A 20,632-nucleotide genomic window follows, 5' to 3' on the forward strand; every position below is an offset into this window, starting at 1 on the left:
AGCACCTGAGGCAGGCTATTCCACAGATTAACAGTTCTCATAGTAAAAAGGCCCTGTCGCCTCTGGTGATTAAACCTTGTCTTCTCCAGATGGAGACAGTGCCCCCTCGTCTTGATATTGTAGTGAAATGAAGCTGAAATTTCCAAGTTAAAGAAAAATTACCATCAAAATCCATCATGATAAACCAGGGACATTTAAGCTTAGATCTAGGCACGGGGACTGTGGTAATCTTCTTATATTTGTAAATCCTCTTAAATAAACTTTTAAATTATGCTAATGAACCTGGTGGGTGTTTCCAAAGCCCCTTGCTGCTCCAGCTTCACAGGCTGTTCCAATGAACAAAGCAGGCCTCCCCTCCTTTGCTACTTGATTACCCAGGGAGAGGAAGGAGGAGAGAGCAGAAGGTGTGGGAAACATGTTCTGCTTATTGTAACAGTCTATGAAGCACTGTAACGCCCCCAGAGCTTTTAAAGGACATTTAACCCAAGGATCAGGGATTGTAAACCAAGCACACTTACATACTGATGTCTGCCTCCCTCTTACAGGATCCGCTCTTTTTTAAGCTTCCTATGGACTTTTTTTTAAAGAAAAAAAGGCTTTAAAATTATGCAGGGGGTCCCAGGCTCCATTGACACCGATAGAGCCTGGAGCCCCTCAGGCGTAATTTGCATAATTTTAAAAGCCTCTTTTTGTAAAAACCAGGGTATAAGAAGCTAAAAGAAGAGCAGCTCCTGCCAGAGGGGGCACCACCAGTATATCAGTGTGCTTGGCTAACAATTCTTAATCCTGCTAGTAGATGCCCTTTAAGGCTCATCAGCATAATTATATAAGTTGATTTTGGAAGGAAGGAGGCCAAAAATAACAAATATAAGAAGATTACCACGGTGCCTGGATCTACAAGTAAGTGTCCCTAGATTATCATGCTTGATTTTGATGGTGGATTACGAAGGGAGACAGGAGGATGAGAAGAGTAAAAGCAAGAGGGGAAGGAAGTACTTTCCTCTAATAAGAAATATTAAAATGTTTCTTATTACTATTAATTTATCCAAACCACCAGCTTTGTAGAAGCTTCATCCAGTTTTTACAAAGATTTGGTTTGGGTCAGATTGGTATCAGACCAATAAGCCAATGTTTCGCTACCTGTCCTGGGAATTGAAATATAACCCCTCTAGTCCTCTATAACACACATATATATATATATATATATATATATATATATATATATATATATATATATACATATGTGTGTTCATCGATTACTACTTAAAGAGGTTTTCAAAGAAATATTAAAAATCTGATACTTGCTATACTTTAGACCTCTGACTTATCCAATAGTTACTGACTCTACCCCAAACTCCTAGTACTCCGGTCTATATGTTGCCTCTATTTTTCCTGCACCTCCTTTCCTGATGCCTCCTAAGTCACAGGGAATGCTTAGAGATCAATACTCTACCATTGATTACTCAGACATCAACTGGACCCGAGGAGCAAGGAATGTTAAGGCCCTAATGTTCAGCAAAAAATACCTTGAAAAACCCTGTTCAAATTAAACAGTGTAATACCTTATTTTGCCTGCGGAGGCAGTGTAGGAAAACTGAACACTTATTTGCCAGTCTTCTATTTATTTCTCTTGTCTTATGTCATAACCACAGTCTGTATTATCCATGCCATCCCAATCAGACATGGTTTTGTCTTTGCATGAGTCCGAAATAGAGTTTTTTCATATAAGTTATATATATTTTTCTCTGGCCCACTCCAAAAAAAAAGGTCACTTGATAAATTACTAAGCATTTGCTTGTAAATGGGATATGTAATGTAGGTTAGAAGGTTTTTTTACATTGAACATTCTTGAAGTTAAATTAAAAAAACGGTCCATATGTTTCTGAGATCTCGGTCTCCCGCATCCCGGCTTCAGTGACCCGGAGTTGGGCTTTATACGCAGTTTGAATCCCATTTTGATTAATTGCATCTGTGAGATCATTGTAGCGTCTTCAACTAGGCTGAAAATAGTGTTGTGCTTGAGTTGCTCTTCCAATCTAGCAAGACTAATAGAAAAATAAATATGTTTAGGAGAATAGCTTAAAGGTTGCTGTGTGTGCAGGGAGGGGCGGCAGCTACACTGGTGCCTGCTCCTCGCTGTAGTACTCACCGTCATCAGGTATTCAACGCAGTAACTAGAAGGAGCCTTCCACATGTAAAACCAGCATAATATGGGACACTTTCTAAGTTGATATATCATTTTAGAAGCAATTAACTGTTAATTTTATGTAAATTAGGTGATAGGTGCACTGGGGGTGGGGCCATGTCTGCTATAACATCCATATATTTCGTTCTACTCCTTCTTTCTATGGCAACAGATCCAGTAAAGAGTGGTACTGGCAGCAGTGAATGTGAACTGAAGCCTACCTGATGTAAGCTATAGAATGAGCCCCATCCACATTAGCAGGTTCTACTTTATAGCCCCTGATGATGTCCCCTGTCTTTATGCAGGTGGTGCTGTCTGAGGCAAGATGCTCAACTCACCTCATTGCTGGTGCACCCCTGGGTAAAGTTAAAAATGGGTGTACCAGAAAGCAAAGTCCTGCCCCTGGAGTGACAAGAAGCTAAAATGCATAAGGGTGAAGAGTGCAATTTTCTCTGAAGTGACAATGATTTGGAATCTGGTTGATACAATTTAAAGAGGGTTTATCAGGTTCAAAATGGCTTCCAAATCAATAAGGTCAAATCAGTCAAGGCCGTTAAGACTGCCATCCACCAATCTACAGACATGTAGAGCTCCCTTTACTTAGCCCTACAGGGGCTGTTATAAGGAGTATGAAATACTACACAGTGGGGGACATGTACGGTATCTTTATTTCTACTTGTTTAATTGTCTAATTTTATTGACTTTTGTCGTTTTTGCGACTTTTCATTGTGACTTTTGCTGTCGTTTTTCAAGTGTGTGCTGTGTGTCTTATGTGTCTTTATTTTCCAGATGTTCCATGTGGCTTTTCCCTTATGTAACACTTTTTTTTTACTTATTTTTGCTACTTTTTAGGCGCAAATCTATATGTGGTCATGGACCCTGTTTTAACATGTAAATTGGAATTAATTCACATGCTTTAAATGTTTAAAATTTATTTATACATTTTTGCATTCACATTTTATTGAAATTTATTGGTTACTTCTAAGGGTTAGGTGACACGTGGCGTATCACAACAGTTGAGAAGTGCAGATTTGCCTAATTACATTTCTATCAACATAGCGTTTACAAAACAGATGCATCAACGCAGTGTTAACACATATGTAAACAATGTGTTAACAGCTGCATGTTAAAATCTTGTTAACAGATGCATTTTGTAAACGCCATGTTGACAGCAATGTCATTAGGCAAATCTTTAGAAAATGCATGCGTTAATGCCACGTGTGACCGCAGCCTCATATGTCGTCATCTCCCTGGGGTGTGATTAGAGTGCTTAAAAATGCAGGACATAGCCTCAAATCCAAAATTTACAGTAGTGTCCAATCCTGTATATAACCCTCCTCATGTGATTTGTGTCCGTGTGGATTTGAGTCTAAAAAAAAAGCAAAAACTGTCCTATTAAGTTGCAACCCAAACTAGCCTGACCCTACACAAACAGTCCCTTTCATGGGCCTATTAGGGAGATGGGGGATCCCTGACGGTATTGTCAGAAACTGAATAGATCACGAATATATCCCTCTCAGAACAATCCCGATATGCCATGTTTTACCATTAGTTATGGCTCATCAGCGGAGAAAGCAATAGTGTGATCAGTAAGTTCTCACAATGGTACTTTAAGGGGGTGACATACATTCCCATAATATGGAGAAGCATTCTATATCTCCTCCCAGACGCTCTAAGATGCAGAGTAGTCCATGTACAAGTCGACTGACTACTCTGCATGTTATACCTGGGAGCCGGTCTACCGCAATCATCTCTACGGACTCAGTAGTTAAGAACGAAATTTCTATTGACAACTGTAAAAGAGGAAAGAGTAATTTCATATCACAAATAATCAAAGACTCAGCCGTATTATGTATCATGGATCTGACATCTATCGGACAAGGAATTGACTCGGCTACATGACATGTACTTCGCAGGATAAATAAGTGGGACTTTCCTTGAACAAGAGTATTTAACCCTGGAATCCTGACTAGATGTCAATTAATAAACTTCTAATCATGATATTACACTTGTTAAATTAAAGTGGATACAGCCCATATACAGGCATGTCCCCGGTAGTGGATTATAATACAGTCCAGGCAAACCTCGAGAGATGATGTAGAGAGGAACCTCTAACCCTAATATCCTTACACATATATGTATATTCTTGACAGATGTATACAAGAGCCTTCCTGAACCTTTGAATATCCTCCAGTTACTTCTTTCCCAAGAAGCTTGGGTTTAGTATCATAAGTAGGTAGTAAGTGTCAAATCCTTAAAAAGATAGACCTGGAGGGCCCACAATTTTTATGTAGCCAAGGGCTTATTACAGTTCTACAACATAGGGGCTCATTTACTTACCGCGATCCAGTGGCGTGTTCTCCGACGAGGATTCGGGTCTTCCGGCGATTCACTAAGGTCGTGCGCCCGATGTCCACCAGGTGCCACTGCTGCGCCGAGGTCCGCCGGAGTTCACCATCCTATTCCTGGTGCAGGTAAGCGTGTGTCAAGCGAATTTTTTTTTTTAAATAGCTCGATTTTCCCAGATCTGTTGGGTTTTCCGACGGCCACGCCCCCCGTTTTTCGTCACATGCAAGCCGGCGCCGATGCAACACAATCCGATCGCCAAAAACCCAGGGAAATTCGGCGCAAAATGGTAAAATTCGGAAAACCCGTCGGAAAAACTCCATTCGGACCCTTAGTAAATGTGCCCCATATAGTCTCAAATCTGGGACCTTTACCTTTCATAAAAACTGGTGTCTTGTTGGGGTCCCAGATTTAATTCAGCTATGGCTGCTGTTTCATTTAAGGTTTGTCGCAGATAAAGGGTGGAATGTATTATCGTCAGTCCTGGAGCTGCGGCAAGACCTATTGGTTATTGAAGAATGAAGAGACCACCATATGAGAACTTTCTAGCAAGCGCTGTCTGACCTTGCCTGTTCTTGATATTGCAGATCAACCCTATTCACTGGAATGGAGCTGAGCTCTACCAAGGCCTGGTGGCCAACGGGCATGACATCCCTGCCTTGTGAAGTCAAAGCTGCACTCACATTGGACAGCCAATTGCTGGGGAAGCCAACAGCTGGGCCCTGGCCAAGCTGAAATGGGGCACTGATTGTAAAAATAGATGATAATTTTTTAAACTTTGGACAAACCCTTTAATGCTTAAGCAAGCATCTAAGCTTCCTGTATTTATAATGATAGACGGAACAAACATTTTGCCTTTTTGTCATCTATGTAGAATGCATTTAGGGTCATGGACACTTTTTTTATTTTCTTCCTTTTTATTTTTAGCTTTGCCCATGTAGAAACTACTATGAAATGAATGATTGTCCTCTTCTCTATGCCATACGCCTCCTAGAGTTGTTCTTGAATTCGACAATGTCCTCCCATGTCAGAAGGGAATGGTCCTGACGTCAGACACGCAATCAGCACCAGGAATTGTCCGCATTATGTGCGGCTAAATGCAATCAGTCCAGCATTTGTACATTAATAATGAACTAACGCTGCCGCTGACAAGTTAACAATGGGCCCGGTGCTGTCTTCAGCAACAATACAAAATAATTGACAGGTTTTTGTAACTTGCTAAATACTTGGATATTAAGGAAAACGCAGCTGTTTTATTTATTTACTGATAAAACTGGTGGAATTACACCAAAAACCCTGATAAGCCTTCATGTGAGTAGTGTTATATATCGAATTGTCAGTCACTGCTTCTGTAAGACTAAGGCCCTATTCACATGGCCATAATTCATGGACTTGTGCCTTCTGTGTTCTCCATGGTCCTACGGATATTATGGACATGTGGTTGACGTGAAAAATCATAATTCATGGATTTTCACTGTCTGAGCTCTCCATGGTCCTTACTGCATTCTCTCCTTTCAAGTAATGAGAGCACCAAAAACATCCAAGCGAGCATCCACAGCTCTCCCATTGCCTTGAGTAGCAAGAACATGGTCTGTCCGACCACCACTCTATTCAAAAAGGGAATTAGATAGAGGTCAATAGACCACTGTTTTTGAGAGAGCTATTGATTCCACCTTCAACAACTTTTCTATTCAAGAAGATAGCGAGATGGAGGTCAATAGAACCTTTCTTAAGATATTTGCAGGTCTCAGAAGAACCTGTTGGGAATTTATGTCTTATGGATTTCTTATAGATACCTAATTGAGGCTGTCTGAAGTGTAAGCCTGTGTGGGGTTACGTAGGCCCATAAAAAAAATATTCTGCAGGCCCATTCTTCATCAAGCCCAGTAAATAGATCCTCATGGTGCCCAAATTGGGTTGTCTTCTTCTAGAGTTCTGGGGTTGATTATGGAGTTAGAGCCTACGTCCACCTAAGGATCTTCTAGTACTCTGGTGAGCCAGCCTGATACTGGCTGCCTCTAGCATGTAGTAATTGAAAGGTTCTTTTGCTCCAACAATTAGCATCATGTACTGGACGGTGAGCCTAAAAAGGTCAACTAATTTAGGACTAACATTTCCCCTGCACATCACCAGTTGAAGACGTTACATAGCTCCACTTATCAGGTTTGTGACGTCACATCCTTTCGTTCTTTGAACAGTTGCCTTTAAATAAATGGGGTTGAACTGCGAGACCACCCACAGTTGTTGAATATTCTCATAGGCCCTACTAGACTTTGTTGAGTCCGTTGTTAGGATGATATCCGATATTTTATAATCCCATTATAATCCTGCCGGATAATTATTGAATGACTCTTGAAGGAGCTGTTCTGATAATAACATCATATTAGGGAATTGCGAGTTATACAATTCCTTAGTCTAATCATTAGACTGGCTCCATAGTGGAGTCTAACCCACAGGGAAATTAAATTAATATCCATAGGCGAGCAGCTGGAAGGATACATTACTAGAACACCTTCCACCGCGTTATATTCCGCGGTGTCATCCATCCTAAACAAGGGGCAATTTACGAGCAATTCTTACCTATTACTTATAGAAGGTGTAATATTGTTAACTGAACGAGAATGGAAATTGTTCTAGTCCAGCAATCCACCTAATGGGCCCGAAACCATTCACCGAAACAGGCGTTAACATACCTTACATGTTAATTATTTTCTCCTTTAACTGGCGAGTAGATTTCCTCTTTGCTTAGAAAGACAAAGTTAATTCACCCGTAAACGAATTAGAAACGGCTGGGTGTTAATCACATCCATAATTTATCTTTTTTTCCTGGGTTTAAAAAAAAAAAATAGATGTTGGAGTTTTTCAGACTTTTTCAACGTAATCACCTCTGTTTCTTCGCTGTAGTACAGTAGACTGCATTGACACCTAGAGGCTGTTTTCTTATGCCGGGAAATATTTCAGTCTTCAGATTAAAAGTAACATCTACAGTCAGATCTGACAAGTTCTCTCTTTTGTTTCAGTTAACTATGATCAATGACAATTAAAGGAGTTGGTCACTTTTAAAGAAAAAACAACAAAAATAAAAAAACTGTTGCAAGTATCTTAAAATTTAAATAAAATTAATACACATGAGTTGTTAACCCAATATTTCAGCAGCAGGGTTTTTCACTACCCTCACAATCTTTATATATGGACAGAACCTGGTGCAACACCCCTGCCAATGCATAGGGACCAATCAATGGCCGGAGTGATTATGTGCTCTACTAGTGATATCATCACACTAGGCATCGGAACCAGAACATCAGTTGATTCTGGAAACAGCGGGGGCAAAGGTAAAGACTAATTTGTTTTGTTTTACATTAGCTTTTTTATTAAAGGGAAGCTGCCCCCGTTTTTCATATACAACTAGTGGGAGGTTCTCACAGAGCCCTGTTAACTAACATCCTTCTTTAAGCTAAAAATTATTTGCTTCACCTCTCTATAAAAACAGACTTATAAACTTGCCTGGTATCCAGGGGTATCTAGAGCGAGTCGGGTTGTGGCGTAATGTCATGTGACCAAGGTGACATCATCTCAGGTCCTTTAGCCTCCTAACTTTAGTAAACTGTACACCATGCACATATCTGACCACATATAATTACAGCATGCCAGCATGCCATTCTAATCCTCTCCATGCAGGCTGCTGTGATTTCATGTGCTCAGATATGTGCATGGTGTACAGTTTGGTTATGTTAGGAGTCTAAAGGACCTACAATGATGTCAGCCTGGTCACATGACATATCTTCTGTATGCCGAGAAAGAAAGGGGATGAGCTGCTGGATTCAGCCTGAGGAAGCCATGCCTACCTCGACTTGCTTTAGGTAACCCTGGATGGCAGGTGAAATTTTAAAGTCGAATATATGGAGATCTGTGGGAAACAATTTTTAGCTAAAAGAAGGGTGTCATTTAATTACTAGAGCTCTATGGTGACCTGCCACTAGCTGTATATGTGAAAAATGTGATGACGGCTTTTCGTTAACCTAAATATTGCCTATAATGTGGACTTTTCGCCAAGTAAAAAATATTACCTCGCCCCTGTACCTCTGACCAATTTGGTGCTTGTTTTTATTAAAATCCGTCCACCCACTCTAAAGATGTATCATCCAGAAGTTTATTACCATACCGGTACATACTAGACTACAGGGCAGTAATCTTTTATTTCTACACCCCCACCGGAGAATATGTATAGTTACCACCACCTTGTACTAATTTACTTCTCAGGCTTTATCTTTTGAATTGGTGGACGGTATCAGAACTCCCTGAATGGGTTCTCATTGCAGTGTTGTGACCAGGGCTGCTCTGCTAGGATTGACAGCTTGCTCTCTTATATTTAGTTCGTTTGGCTTTATGTGGAAAGTTGGGGGATTACATTTTGTTTATGAGCTCAGGATGTGTCACAGGTGTTTGCTGAAGTGATGGCTACCTGAACTAGTCCATTATCTAGGAACTCCATTTATACTCACTCCTTCCTCGATAGTTATGCTAGTCTTCTGATGCTGATGGTAGTACTACTTACACTATTGCTATTGTTGTGTTCTCTGGCCATTTCTACATTCCTGACTATTCTTTGCCTCTCGATTCTGTACCTCGCCGCAGTGGTTATCACAGTTTCACTTGTTTCTATCTCTCTTTTTCATCTGTTCTGAGAACATAATCAGAGTAGGTTGACCAGTTGCCACCTGGGGGGTTGTGCTGGGCCTGGCAAGTAGGCAGGGACAGAGTGGACATACACCACTAAAAGTGTCTAAAAGTTAGAAAGTGTAAGATTCGACTTGACAGTCTTCTACTGCTCCAGATCTATCACAGGGTCGGATCCAGGTGTCATTAGGCCCCTGGGCGACAGAGCCTCAGTGGGCCCCTTTGCAGTGAACTCACATGGTGGCATTAAAAATTCAGAAACTAAAACAGTCTCCTGTCCTAAAATATTCCCTAGTTTATCATATCAAACAGCCTTTGCATGGTTATTTTATATAAACCCCCCTCAACCCTATGGATTCAGTAGATACAGCCGTCTCACACCCAGCTCTGGGCCCCAGCCCTGTCCCAGGTACACCCAGTGCTGGTGCCAGCCCTGATCACAATCACAATCCTGGGATCTGCAATGGGGATGATGTCATGTTCCTCCAAATATAAGATAGAAAGTAAGAGATGCAATGGTCTACAGGCCATTACCTGTGATCATGCCAGAACCTGGACCATCTTAACAACCTGTTGTATAATATAATAAGATTCGCTTGTCAGTATTGGGCTTCTTTGTATTTTGACGTAAAAGGATTCTCCACCCCACCATATAAGTGATCAAAGGCAAGTAACAGAGATTCACGGGCTACAGTATTGTCCTTCTACTCCATTCCTCCTACATTCACAGAAGAGGTCACCAGATAGAACCGGACCATAATTACTTTTCACTGTGTCCAGCCGGTATGTTATCTTTATTAGGATAAGTTCTATATTATGAGCTTCTGGGGGTCATTTACTAAGGGCCCGATTCGCGTTTTCCCAACGTGTTACCCGAATATTTCCGATTTGCGCCGATTGTACCTGAATTGCCCCGGGATTTTGGGGCACGCGATCGGATTGTGGCGCATCGGCGCTGGCATGCACGCAACAGAAATCGGGGGGCGTGGCCGAACGAAAAACCCGACGTATTCGGAAAAACCGCCGCATTTAAAAACCGAAAATGTGTCGCTTGGGAAGCGCTTACCTTCACCTGGTCCAGCTCTGCGTATTCCGGCGCGTTCAGATGATTTTCGGCACAGCAGCGCCACCTGGTGGACGGCGGAGGAACTACCTTCATAAATCCCGTCCGGACCTGAATCCTGTTCAGAGAACGCGCTGCTGGATCGCGAATGGGCCGGGTAAGTAAATCTGCCCCTCTGTATCTAAGCTACCATTCTATGAGCACCCACCTTACATAGACGTGAGCTGCTGTATCTAAGCTACCATTCTATTAGTACCCACCTTACATAGAGCTGAGCTGCTGTATCTAAGCTGCCATTATATAGGCATCCACCCTGCATAGAGCTGAGCTTCTGTATCTATGGCCAATCATAGCCATGGTTAGTTTTTAGGGGTGTCACTTTGCCGGATTAGTTTTTTGGCTGCCAATCCAGCAATATGTTTGGTTCAGGCGGTCGAATACGAACACGGAACTCGAACTTGAACGTTGGGTCTGCTCATCTCTAATTCGGAGTCATCTTTGAACTTTATCTTCTAAAATATCTCAAGATTATATCAACAAAGGCGGAGCGCCCCTTTAAGCAGTGTTCTTTTTTAATGTGTTATTGTTGTTGAATCTAATTACACAGCCAAAGCCTTTATTTTGTTCTGCAGTGTCTATAGAAAAAAGCCAAATACACATTAAATATGCTCCCAGTGTATGCAGCCTCTGATAGCCCGAAGACATCTAACTCCTCTGTGATGCATGGACTTGTATGCAGAATATCCTATTGATCTCAGCGATGTACAAGACTTGAAACACTTGCTCCAAACAATTCAAACCTTGTGCTCTTGAAAACGTGTTAGGACACGAAAAAAACAGCCCCAAGATCAGAACTTCAAAGATTTAATGAAAGACATTGCTTTTAGTATCGCTGTATGTAGTGTAACCTTCCTGCCAGCGGGGGCAGTATTAGTATTGGTCTTTCTTTTCTTCTTCCACTTTAAAGTCAAAGGAAACATCAAACAAACTTATGGAGTGATGTGTGGACAAATCTTACACAATGTTGTGGTGGTGTTTTGTTATCGTATGGTAGATTTTTTTGACATGGAAGCAACTTATCAAGCACATTGTGATAATAAACATCTATAAGATAGTAGTAAGATACTCACATTTCAATTGAGGTTGAATTGAAGTTATATCACCTGAACCATTTTGGCCTAGACTTATGTGAAATTTAACCAAGTGTATCTACATACATATGATACAGGTAGATACAGTGTTGGGGGGGTTTCATTATTCCCCTGCTAATGTTCCCGCGCCCCTATCCGTTAAGGGGCTCCCGCTTCTTAGTAAAAACGTCTGCAAACTCTTCTAGTTCTACCCTGTAAACCAGGTCTGAACTGGTGGAGTTCTTTGCTATAGTCTTCATCAGTTTTCCAACAGAGATTATAGCAAATCTGGCAGGCCGGGCATTCACGTCCTTGCCTGCCCCCTGCCCACCCATGACACGCCACTTTTGGGAAACAGAAAAACTGACGAGGAGGGGGAGATTCATGTGCCTTTTCCACCAGAATGCTGTTGGATAAGACATAATGGGAGGAATCCATTAAGACTAGCATTTTGAACGCTCGCCCTGCTCTCTGGCTCGAAATGCCCATAGTGGCGTGCTGGTCGGAGAAGCCCGAAGACTGCTGAGGAGGGGGAGATTCATGTGCTTTCTCCACCAGAAAACTGTTGGACAGGACATAATGGGAGGAATCCATTAAGACTAGCATTTTGAACTCCCACCGTGATCTTTGCCCTGAAACGCCCGAAGTGGTATGGTCGTCGGAGAAGCCTGAAAACTGGTGGGAAGAGGGAGATTCATGTGCTTCCTCCATCAGAAAACTGTTGGATAAGACACATTGGGGAGAATACATTAAGACTAGCATTTAGAACTCCTACCCTGCTCTATGCCCTGAAACACCCTAAGTGGTATGTTGGTCGGAGAAGCACCAAAACTAGTGGAAAGGGGAAGATTTATGTGCTTTCTCCACCAGAAAACTGATGGAGAAGCCATAATGCATCTCTCCTAACATCCTTCATGGGAGGTTATGGCTTGTATAATATAGATATATCCATGCTTTTCCTGAGCTGTACATGCTGGACATGCCCACATACATGTTTCATAAGATGAACAGCTATCCAAGATGATGTTGTTTTGTGATAAATGAATTGACATATTCTATGGAACATCAAGCATCATAAACTTCACAATTTTTTTGGTAGAAATCAGGATATTTGTTCCCATTTTAAGCCAAATGAACAAAAACTGGCTTCCCATATGTCTACGCATGGCCACCCAGTTATTGGGTTGCAAATTGCAGTCTTTAAAGGGTTTCGTTCACAATACAGGGGCACATTTACTTACCTGTCCCGTCGCGATCCGACGAGGATTCGGGTCTGGCACGATTCACTAAGATTGTGCGTCCAATTTCCTGCATGTGTTGCTTCCCCCACTGAGATCAGAATTAGACTATGGGGCACATTCACTTACCCGTCTGGAGGAATTCCCTAAAAGTCCATTGTCCAACCGGAATGCACTCGATTCAATACGATCGTGTGCCCGATATCCGGCTTGCGACACAATTTGAAAGTTAAATCCCGTGCTCAGTCCGAATCAGTTGGAACTTCCCATGGCACAGCCCCCGATTTCTGTTGGATGAAACCCAGCGTATCTGTGCCACAATCCGATCGCATGCAACACAATACCCCAGTGAAATACCTGTTACAACGGCGCAAATCCCGAAAACGTTGGAAAAACCAGCGAAAGTGCGATCTGCGGACCCTTAGTAAATAAACCCCTATGGATTAATGGAAGAAGGTGAACTGGTTGATGGAATCATGACTACATTTATATCAGCTCCATGGGCGTCACTTAGATGGCACCAGTATTCAACACGGGAATAAGACAAGCTGGAGGCGGTGTGTGGCTATGCACAATATTCTGTGGGTTCTACCAAGGGTTCTGGTAGGTTACTTGGAGGTTACTTGGACACAACCTACCTATCTGAAGGGCCCAAGTACTCTTTGTAGCAATAGTTTTCGATTCTCACTATCAGATAGTGACAAAGCCCCTTTAAAGTTGACCATGATATTGGCTCCATCCATCTGTTCAGGAAACCCCTTCAATTTAGGCAAGTAACAGGTGGTAAGGGCATCCCCGGACACAAGCGGGGGTTAACATAGCAGTAAGTGCATCTGCTGGGAACATGTCATCCAGCTTGTAGTGCAGATGACTATTATTAAATCTGATGCACATCTGCAGGTGTTATTTTAGGTTTATTTTTCCCAGATTTTTTTTTTTTCCGTAGCCGCAGATATTGTACTGTACCGGCCTGAAAGCACTTAAACAGTCAAATGGAGCGATTTTTGTAAAAGGTTACCCGTGTCAGCAGCCTCGTGTTTACAAGGTAAATGCACTTAGCTAATGTCATATTCCATTTGATGTTATGTTTTATAACAATGTCTGAGCGTTCCCGTTGTCTGCATTTTTATAAACAGTCTAGACACCGCGCAAAACCAGATGCCTGGAAACCAAATTCCCATACTTAACGCAGGCAGGAGCAAAGTCCGAATCTATTAATTTTACAAGTGTATCTGTAGGAAGATTGATTTAATGGTGCCGTAAGTGGTTGGCGGCTTCTGCTAAATTGGGCTTTGGGTTTTAGCGGGTAATTTTACAAGTAGCGGTTTCTATGTTAAAAAGCTTTGTAATTCTCGCCGCTGAAGTACTGTTTCCCCACGTTTTACAGGTAGACATAGTTTAGAAATCCATTAGCTGTTTCTGTAGGATTTTATGTGAATTGTGGAATGAAAGAGGCATAAAACGTTACAAACAGCGAGACGCAGAACGCGGCGGCGGGAGAGCAAAATAGACGGATAAGTCAAATGGATGATAGTAAAATATATGCACCGTTATAATTGTCCTGGAAGTCTCCAGCTGTATACATGACTTGGAGCGCGTTCCTCATATATTTTATAGGATATGGTGGTTTATTGCATGAAAACAAAACATTGTTCCCCTGTTATTCCGTGTACACGCCTGTCTGTATGAAGATAATAATGGGTTACGTTGCACCTAGAGGTGATTGGCAGTGACTTATTTCCTCTATCCTGTATATATGGGCACAGCACAGTACTACTACTCCTATCCTGTATATATTGGCACAGTACAGTATTACTACTCCTATCATTTATATATGGGCACAACACGCTACTACTCCTATCCTGTATATAAGGGCACAGCACAGTACTACTACTCCTATCCTGTATATAAGGGCACAGCACAGTACTACTACTCCTATCCTGTATTTATGGCCACAGCACAGTAATACTTCTTCTATCCTGTATTTATGGGCATAGCACGGTACTACTAGTCCTATCATGTATATATGGACACAGTATAGTACTACTACTCCTATCCTGTATATATGGACACAGCATAGTACTACTACTCCTATCCTGTATATATGGGCACAGCACAGTACTACTACTCCTATCCTGTATATATGGACACAGCATAGTACTACTACTCCTATCCTGTATATATGGGCACAGCACAGTACTACTTCTCCTATCATGTATATATTGGCACAGTACAGTACTACTACTCCTATCATTTATATATGGGCACAGCACGCTACTACTACTACTCCTATCCTGTATATACGGGCACAGCACAGTACTACTACTCCTAGCCTGTATATATGGCCACAGCACAGTAATGCTTCTTCTTTCCTGTATATATGGGCATAGCACGGTACTACTACTCCTATCATGTATATATGGACACAGCATAGTACTACTACTCCTATCCTGTATATATGGCCACAGCACAGTAATGCTTCTTCTTTCCTGTATTTATGGGCATAGCACGGTACTACTACTCCTATCATGTATATATGGACACAGCATAGTACTACTACTCCTATCCTGTATATATGGGCACAGCACAGTACTACTTCTCCTATCCTGTATATATTGGCACAGTACAGTACTACTACTCCTATCATTTATATATGGGCACAGCACGCTACTACTACTACTCCTATCCTGTATATATTGGCACAGCACAGTAATACTTCTTCTATCCTGTATTTATGGGCATAGTACGGTACTACTACTCCTATCATGTATATATGGACACAGCATAGTACTACAACTCCTATCATGTATATATGATCACAGCATAGTACTACTACTCCTATCCTGTATATATGGGCACAGCACACTACTACTACTCCTATCCTGTATATATGGGCACAGCACACTACTACTACTCCTATCCTGTATATACGGGCACAGCACAGTACTACTACTCCTATCCTGTATATATGGGCACAGCACAGTACTACTTCACCTATCCTGTATATATTGGCACAGTACAGTACTACTACTCCTATCATTTATATATGGGCACAGCACGCTACTACTACTACTCCTATCCTGTATATACGGGCACAGCACAGTACTACTACTCCTAGCCTGTATATATATGGGCACAGCACAATACTATTTCTCCTATCCTGCATAAATGGGAAGTAGGGGTAGTAGGAGTAGTAAAGAGTAGTAGTACTGAGCTGTGCTCATATATACAGGCTAGGAGTAGTAGTACTGTGCTGTGCCCATATATACAGGATAGGAGTAGTAGTACTGTCCTTTTCTTTTATATACCGGAGACGTGTAGTAGTTCTGTAATTTGTCCATATATACAGAATTAGAATAGTTGTACTGGATAGAGGAGTAGTACTGAGCTGTGCCCAAATTTGCAGGGCAATAGCAGCGATGTGTTGTGCCAGTATTGTAGTTGCCACCGGAGGTGAATGCCAGTGACTTATTTCATCTTCTGGATTTTATGATTGTGCTGTTTGCATTCATCCAACAGGGGGCACTAAAGGAAGGAGACCTAATTTGCATTATACACAGTGCTCTACCCAAGGAGAAACCCAGATCCCTTCACTGACAATTGGGGGGGGGGGGGGGGGAGTGCAATATCCAAACTGGGCTGAAGGAAATGATGCAGAACCAGAATCAAGCTTATTTCATAGGGAAAGAGTCAGTGTCCAGCTCTGATTTTTTCTTTTTTTTGTAGTATACAGGAGAAAGGTGCCAAGTAGTAGTACCATGCTTTGCCCATATATGCAGGTTAGGAGTAGTAGTACTGTGCTACGTCCATATTTACCGGAAAGGAGTAGTAGTACTGTGATGTGCCCATGTATACAGAATAGGAGTAGTATTATTGTGCTGTGTACATATATACAGAATAAGTGTTGTAGTACTGTGCTGTACCCATATATACGGGATGGCAGTAGTAGTAATGTGCTGTTAGGTATAGGGCCTAACTTGCTGATCAGTGGGGGTCTCAGTGCTGAGACCCCTGCAGATCGCGAGAACGAGCGGTCCGATTGACCCCTAACCGCTCTTCAGACTCATGGAGCAGAGGGCCGTGTATGACCGTTCTGCTCCGACAGAGATCGGTGAGCGCAGCGTTTGGCAATTTCCGTCAGCTCCATAGAAATTAAAGGAGCAGGACGCTCATGCGCGGCCGCCTGCTCCATTAGTCTGAGGAGCAGAGAGGGGTCGATCGGACCCCTCGTTCTCGCGATCTACGGGGGTCCCGTGGATAGGGCCTATTTGGCCTTCGTGGGAAAACCCTTTTAAGAAGCAAGCCAGTCGCTGTGTCTGTTACAATGTTCATAAATGTATCTTTCCAAGACTGTTTTCTTTTGTTTTGTAACTTTTTGTAAAGCAAATTAGACACTTTTTAGGTGCAAAGAGAAGTATAACTGACCCTATGCTTAGTTCCATAGATGCACCTAAAACGTTGCAAAAAAATCAAAAAACTCGCAAAACGGAGAGAAAGAAAAAAAAGACATGCATCATAACGGCAAATTTAGAAAAATTCATACGGTAGATCTGCTAAAAAGTCACAAAAGAAAACAAGTGATACATGAGCCCCAATGGCTTCCTAAATAACAGAGACACATTGATCCATGAGGGAAACGCGGCTTCCCATTCCATCATAGTGAGTAGTGGAGCGCTCTGGTATCCGGAGCGTACAATTTCCGTGACAGCAGATTCCCCTTCCCTATTAATGGCGTCATGTTAATTTGCCCCAGGGAACCCGTCCTTCTGTTTATTACCAATATTATCTAAAATGGATTATTCATGTGTAAATATGACTTTAGTTATGTCCCTGACTCTCATAAAAAGGAAAATAAAATCGATGGCTGAATCCAGTATTGATGTCCTCTCTTACTGTGAGGCTAAATATTTATATCAAGTCATTTACTCCAGAAATCACGCAGGAGGCCGCCATAGCGCACTATTATGGGTTATTTACTGAGGGCCTCAAGCTTTATTTTACAAGACTTACATGAATTCATTATCTAGATGAGGATTAATACCCAGTCAGTTATATTTTATGGTCAACGCGGCTGATGCACTCCCTTTAAAATTTCTCAGTATTCGATAATCAAATTGTGGCGGCACATTGACAATAGTGGTACTGCCTGATCACTATGTGACTATTTCTTAAAGGGGTTGTTCAGAATTACTGCTTGTGGTAGGAGGATGCTATTATATGCAAACAAAAAGAACTTATATTTATCTCTGTGCCCCCTCCTGTGGAAGAGTGGTAGTCTTTGAATCAGAGTATTAAGTGGTGACGTCATGCACCCGCTGCAGCCTAAAATCAAGGGCATAATGACCCAAAGTCACTGCTGCACCCTCTGTATATCAATAGAGACTGGCAGTGAGGTTCTGGTACCAATCACGCCGTACATAAAAGATGAAAGCAGAAGATGAAGTCAAGGAGTGTTGCATATACAGTACGACACACATCCAGTGCCTCGAAAACCGAACCATCTTGCTACGGATTTCTGTTCTGTGTTATGCCAGGCCAGACGGATGGTATTGGCGCCCCTTTAAAGGACATCAAGCATCAGTCTTGTGATGGTAGATGTGTCCAAGTAAGTTTATTAGAACTCTATATCCTGCAATTGCAGAACTATAGAGTTCTGGTTCTTCACCCCTTTCCCATAGTTAGGTGAGGGGCAGAGCCGCTAGCACTACGGAGGGTGTGCATACATTAAAATACTAGGCTCAGGTGACGTAGCCTGTGCATCCCAAGCTAATTTGCCTAATTTGCAGTCGCGGGATAATGAGTTATAGTAAAAACTCTTAGTAGGACACATCTACCATCACTAAACTAATGCATCAGAACATCAAAACCAAGCTTGGATAAACCAGGAACACTTACTCAATGCTGTAGCTTCACAGACTGTAACGATGAGCAGAGCATGTCTCCCCTTCCCCAGAACCCCCTGTTGCATTTAGATTACAAATGCAGAGGGAGAGAGTAGGAGGTTGGGTGAGACATGTTCTGCCCCTCATTGCTGCTGATTTACAGGCTGTTACAATGAGCAGAACATCTATCACTCTGCTCTCTCCCCTCCTCTGCCTGTGTAATCTAGGGGCAGCAGGAAGTGCAGGGGGAGGGGAGACCTGCTTTGTTCATTGTAACAGTCTGTTAAATTACAGCACTGAGGGGCTCTGGAAACACCCACCAGAGGCGTTTAGACTCATTAGCATAATTGTAAAAGTTTATTTCAGAAAAAAGGCATAACAAATACAAGAAGATTATAATAGTAATAAAGAAAGTGTCGCTGGTTTATCCATGCCTTATTTTGATGGTAAATTTCCTTTAAACTAGGGCAGTGCTCATGAGTTCCATAGAATCGGTGCAGCATGAAAGAAGACCTGCAGATGGTGGTGAATGGGTGCACTAACATAGAATGGCATGATCTGGCTGTGTGTAGGGAACAGTATGAATGGGTTGGAAGACAGAGATTAGAGCAGAGATTATGATCAGGCTTCATGGACCAGGACCGGCAAAAGAGTTTTTATTTTTAATTCTAAATCGGAAAATAAGTGTAAAGACGGAATAAGAGATCTGGGATGTCCCAACAGGAGATATAGGCCAGGTCTGTCATCCTGAGAAACATCCTTTAAAGAGCTTAAATTCTTCCTTTCTTGGTAAGAATCGGCATAAATATTATAAATGTGGATTTCATGAGCGCGGCTCCGTCCAGGTAACTGGTTTTAAATCGAAAGATCTGAGAAATGAACTTGTCGGCGCCGCTCGACTCTGAAAACACTCCTCCAAATGTAGATGTTAGGTGTGGAATGATTGCGGCTAATGACCGCGGCTAGTGCAGTTACTCACCTCCTGATCACCGGAATATTATTATAAATGAGGTTGATTTTCCTTTTGACTACCTCATTTTTTCTCAACATGGTCCTATTACTTTCCTATCACATCCCTGACCCTAAGATATGAATGCTCCAGTGGAGACATAATAAAAATATATTAACTGTTCTGTGACTGCTCCAACGAAACTTCGGGAGGAGAGGGGAGGAGGAGGGGGGGTCATGAAATAAAACGTGACACTCGAGGTCTTACGACTGACAGCGGCTTGTAAGAGCAGCAATAAATAGATTCCCGGGAAGCAGCACCTGTCTATGGAATGACAATGACTTCTCGCTCCTCCAAACTTGTACCGTGTAATGGGATTTCGATAGCTTCATTCCAGATACAATATTGTTGATTTTTATTACAGTGGGGAGAAAACTATATTTTCCGAAGAAATCCTCTAATCTTAATTTCTGATGTTTCGTCACATACGCACTAGGAGACGGGAACATCTACTGTTTATGCAAATAGACTATCTTGATTCAGCTCAGCGAATTAGACTCATCTCAGGCTTTTTATGTGGAAGATGGATCTACCGGGAAGATTGAAACAAAAATGAGACTAAGCCTAGAAATTGAGAGGGAATGTGAATGCAGATCAGGCGATAATAAGGCGAGAGAACAGCAGTACCGGAAACTGGTGGAGAATGCGGGCAAGTGGAAAATATTGTGACAATCTGTGGATCAGATCAGATCTTGATTGTTAAGTTTTTAGTGTAATGTGGACTAAAGTGTTTGGGTGAAAATGATTTTCTTAAAAGGAATTTCCAAATTCTTGAAAGATTACAGTGAAGATATGCAAAGATAGCAACTCCCAGAATAATATCTTTCAGGACATTGGTTAAATAATTAGCAAAATTAGTTTGTAGTAGTAGTTACAGTAGTAGTAGTCAAAAATCATTCTACGTACAGTGTGGGTTTGAGTGGAGGGTCGGTTGGCTTATTTGCATTTGGGATAACGTCTGTGCCTAAACGTCGCTCTATCCGCAGTTGGCAGAATAGATGGCGTTTATTTGTGTGTGAACTGTGGCTTAGTGTTTGTGTTTGGATTAACTGAGCCACACCCTGCTACTTGCACTTCAGCCCGGCCCAGCAAGGGTTACTAG

General features: G+C 42.0%; 1 protein-coding gene across 5 annotated transcripts in view; it reads left to right on the plus strand.

Annotated features, from left to right (window-relative positions):
- Nucleotides 1-20,632, plus strand: part of CFAP20DC (CFAP20 domain containing) — a 236,681-nt gene that overhangs the window by 58,089 nt on the left and 157,960 nt on the right. The window contains exon 1 of one of the 5 annotated variants that reach the window (XM_072126667.1): nt 13,623-13,684. The exons of the other annotated variants lie outside the window; for them this stretch is intronic. The gene's annotated coding sequence lies outside the window, so the exon portion shown is untranslated. Of the gene's footprint in view, nt 1-13,622; nt 13,685-20,632 lie in introns of those variants that run through there. 5 annotated transcript variants of the gene reach the window in all.

Source organism: Engystomops pustulosus, chromosome 10, assembly GCF_040894005.1.
Source record: "Engystomops pustulosus chromosome 10, aEngPut4.maternal, whole genome shotgun sequence".
In the NCBI taxonomy this organism is placed as follows: domain Eukaryota; kingdom Metazoa; phylum Chordata; class Amphibia; order Anura; family Leptodactylidae; genus Engystomops; species Engystomops pustulosus.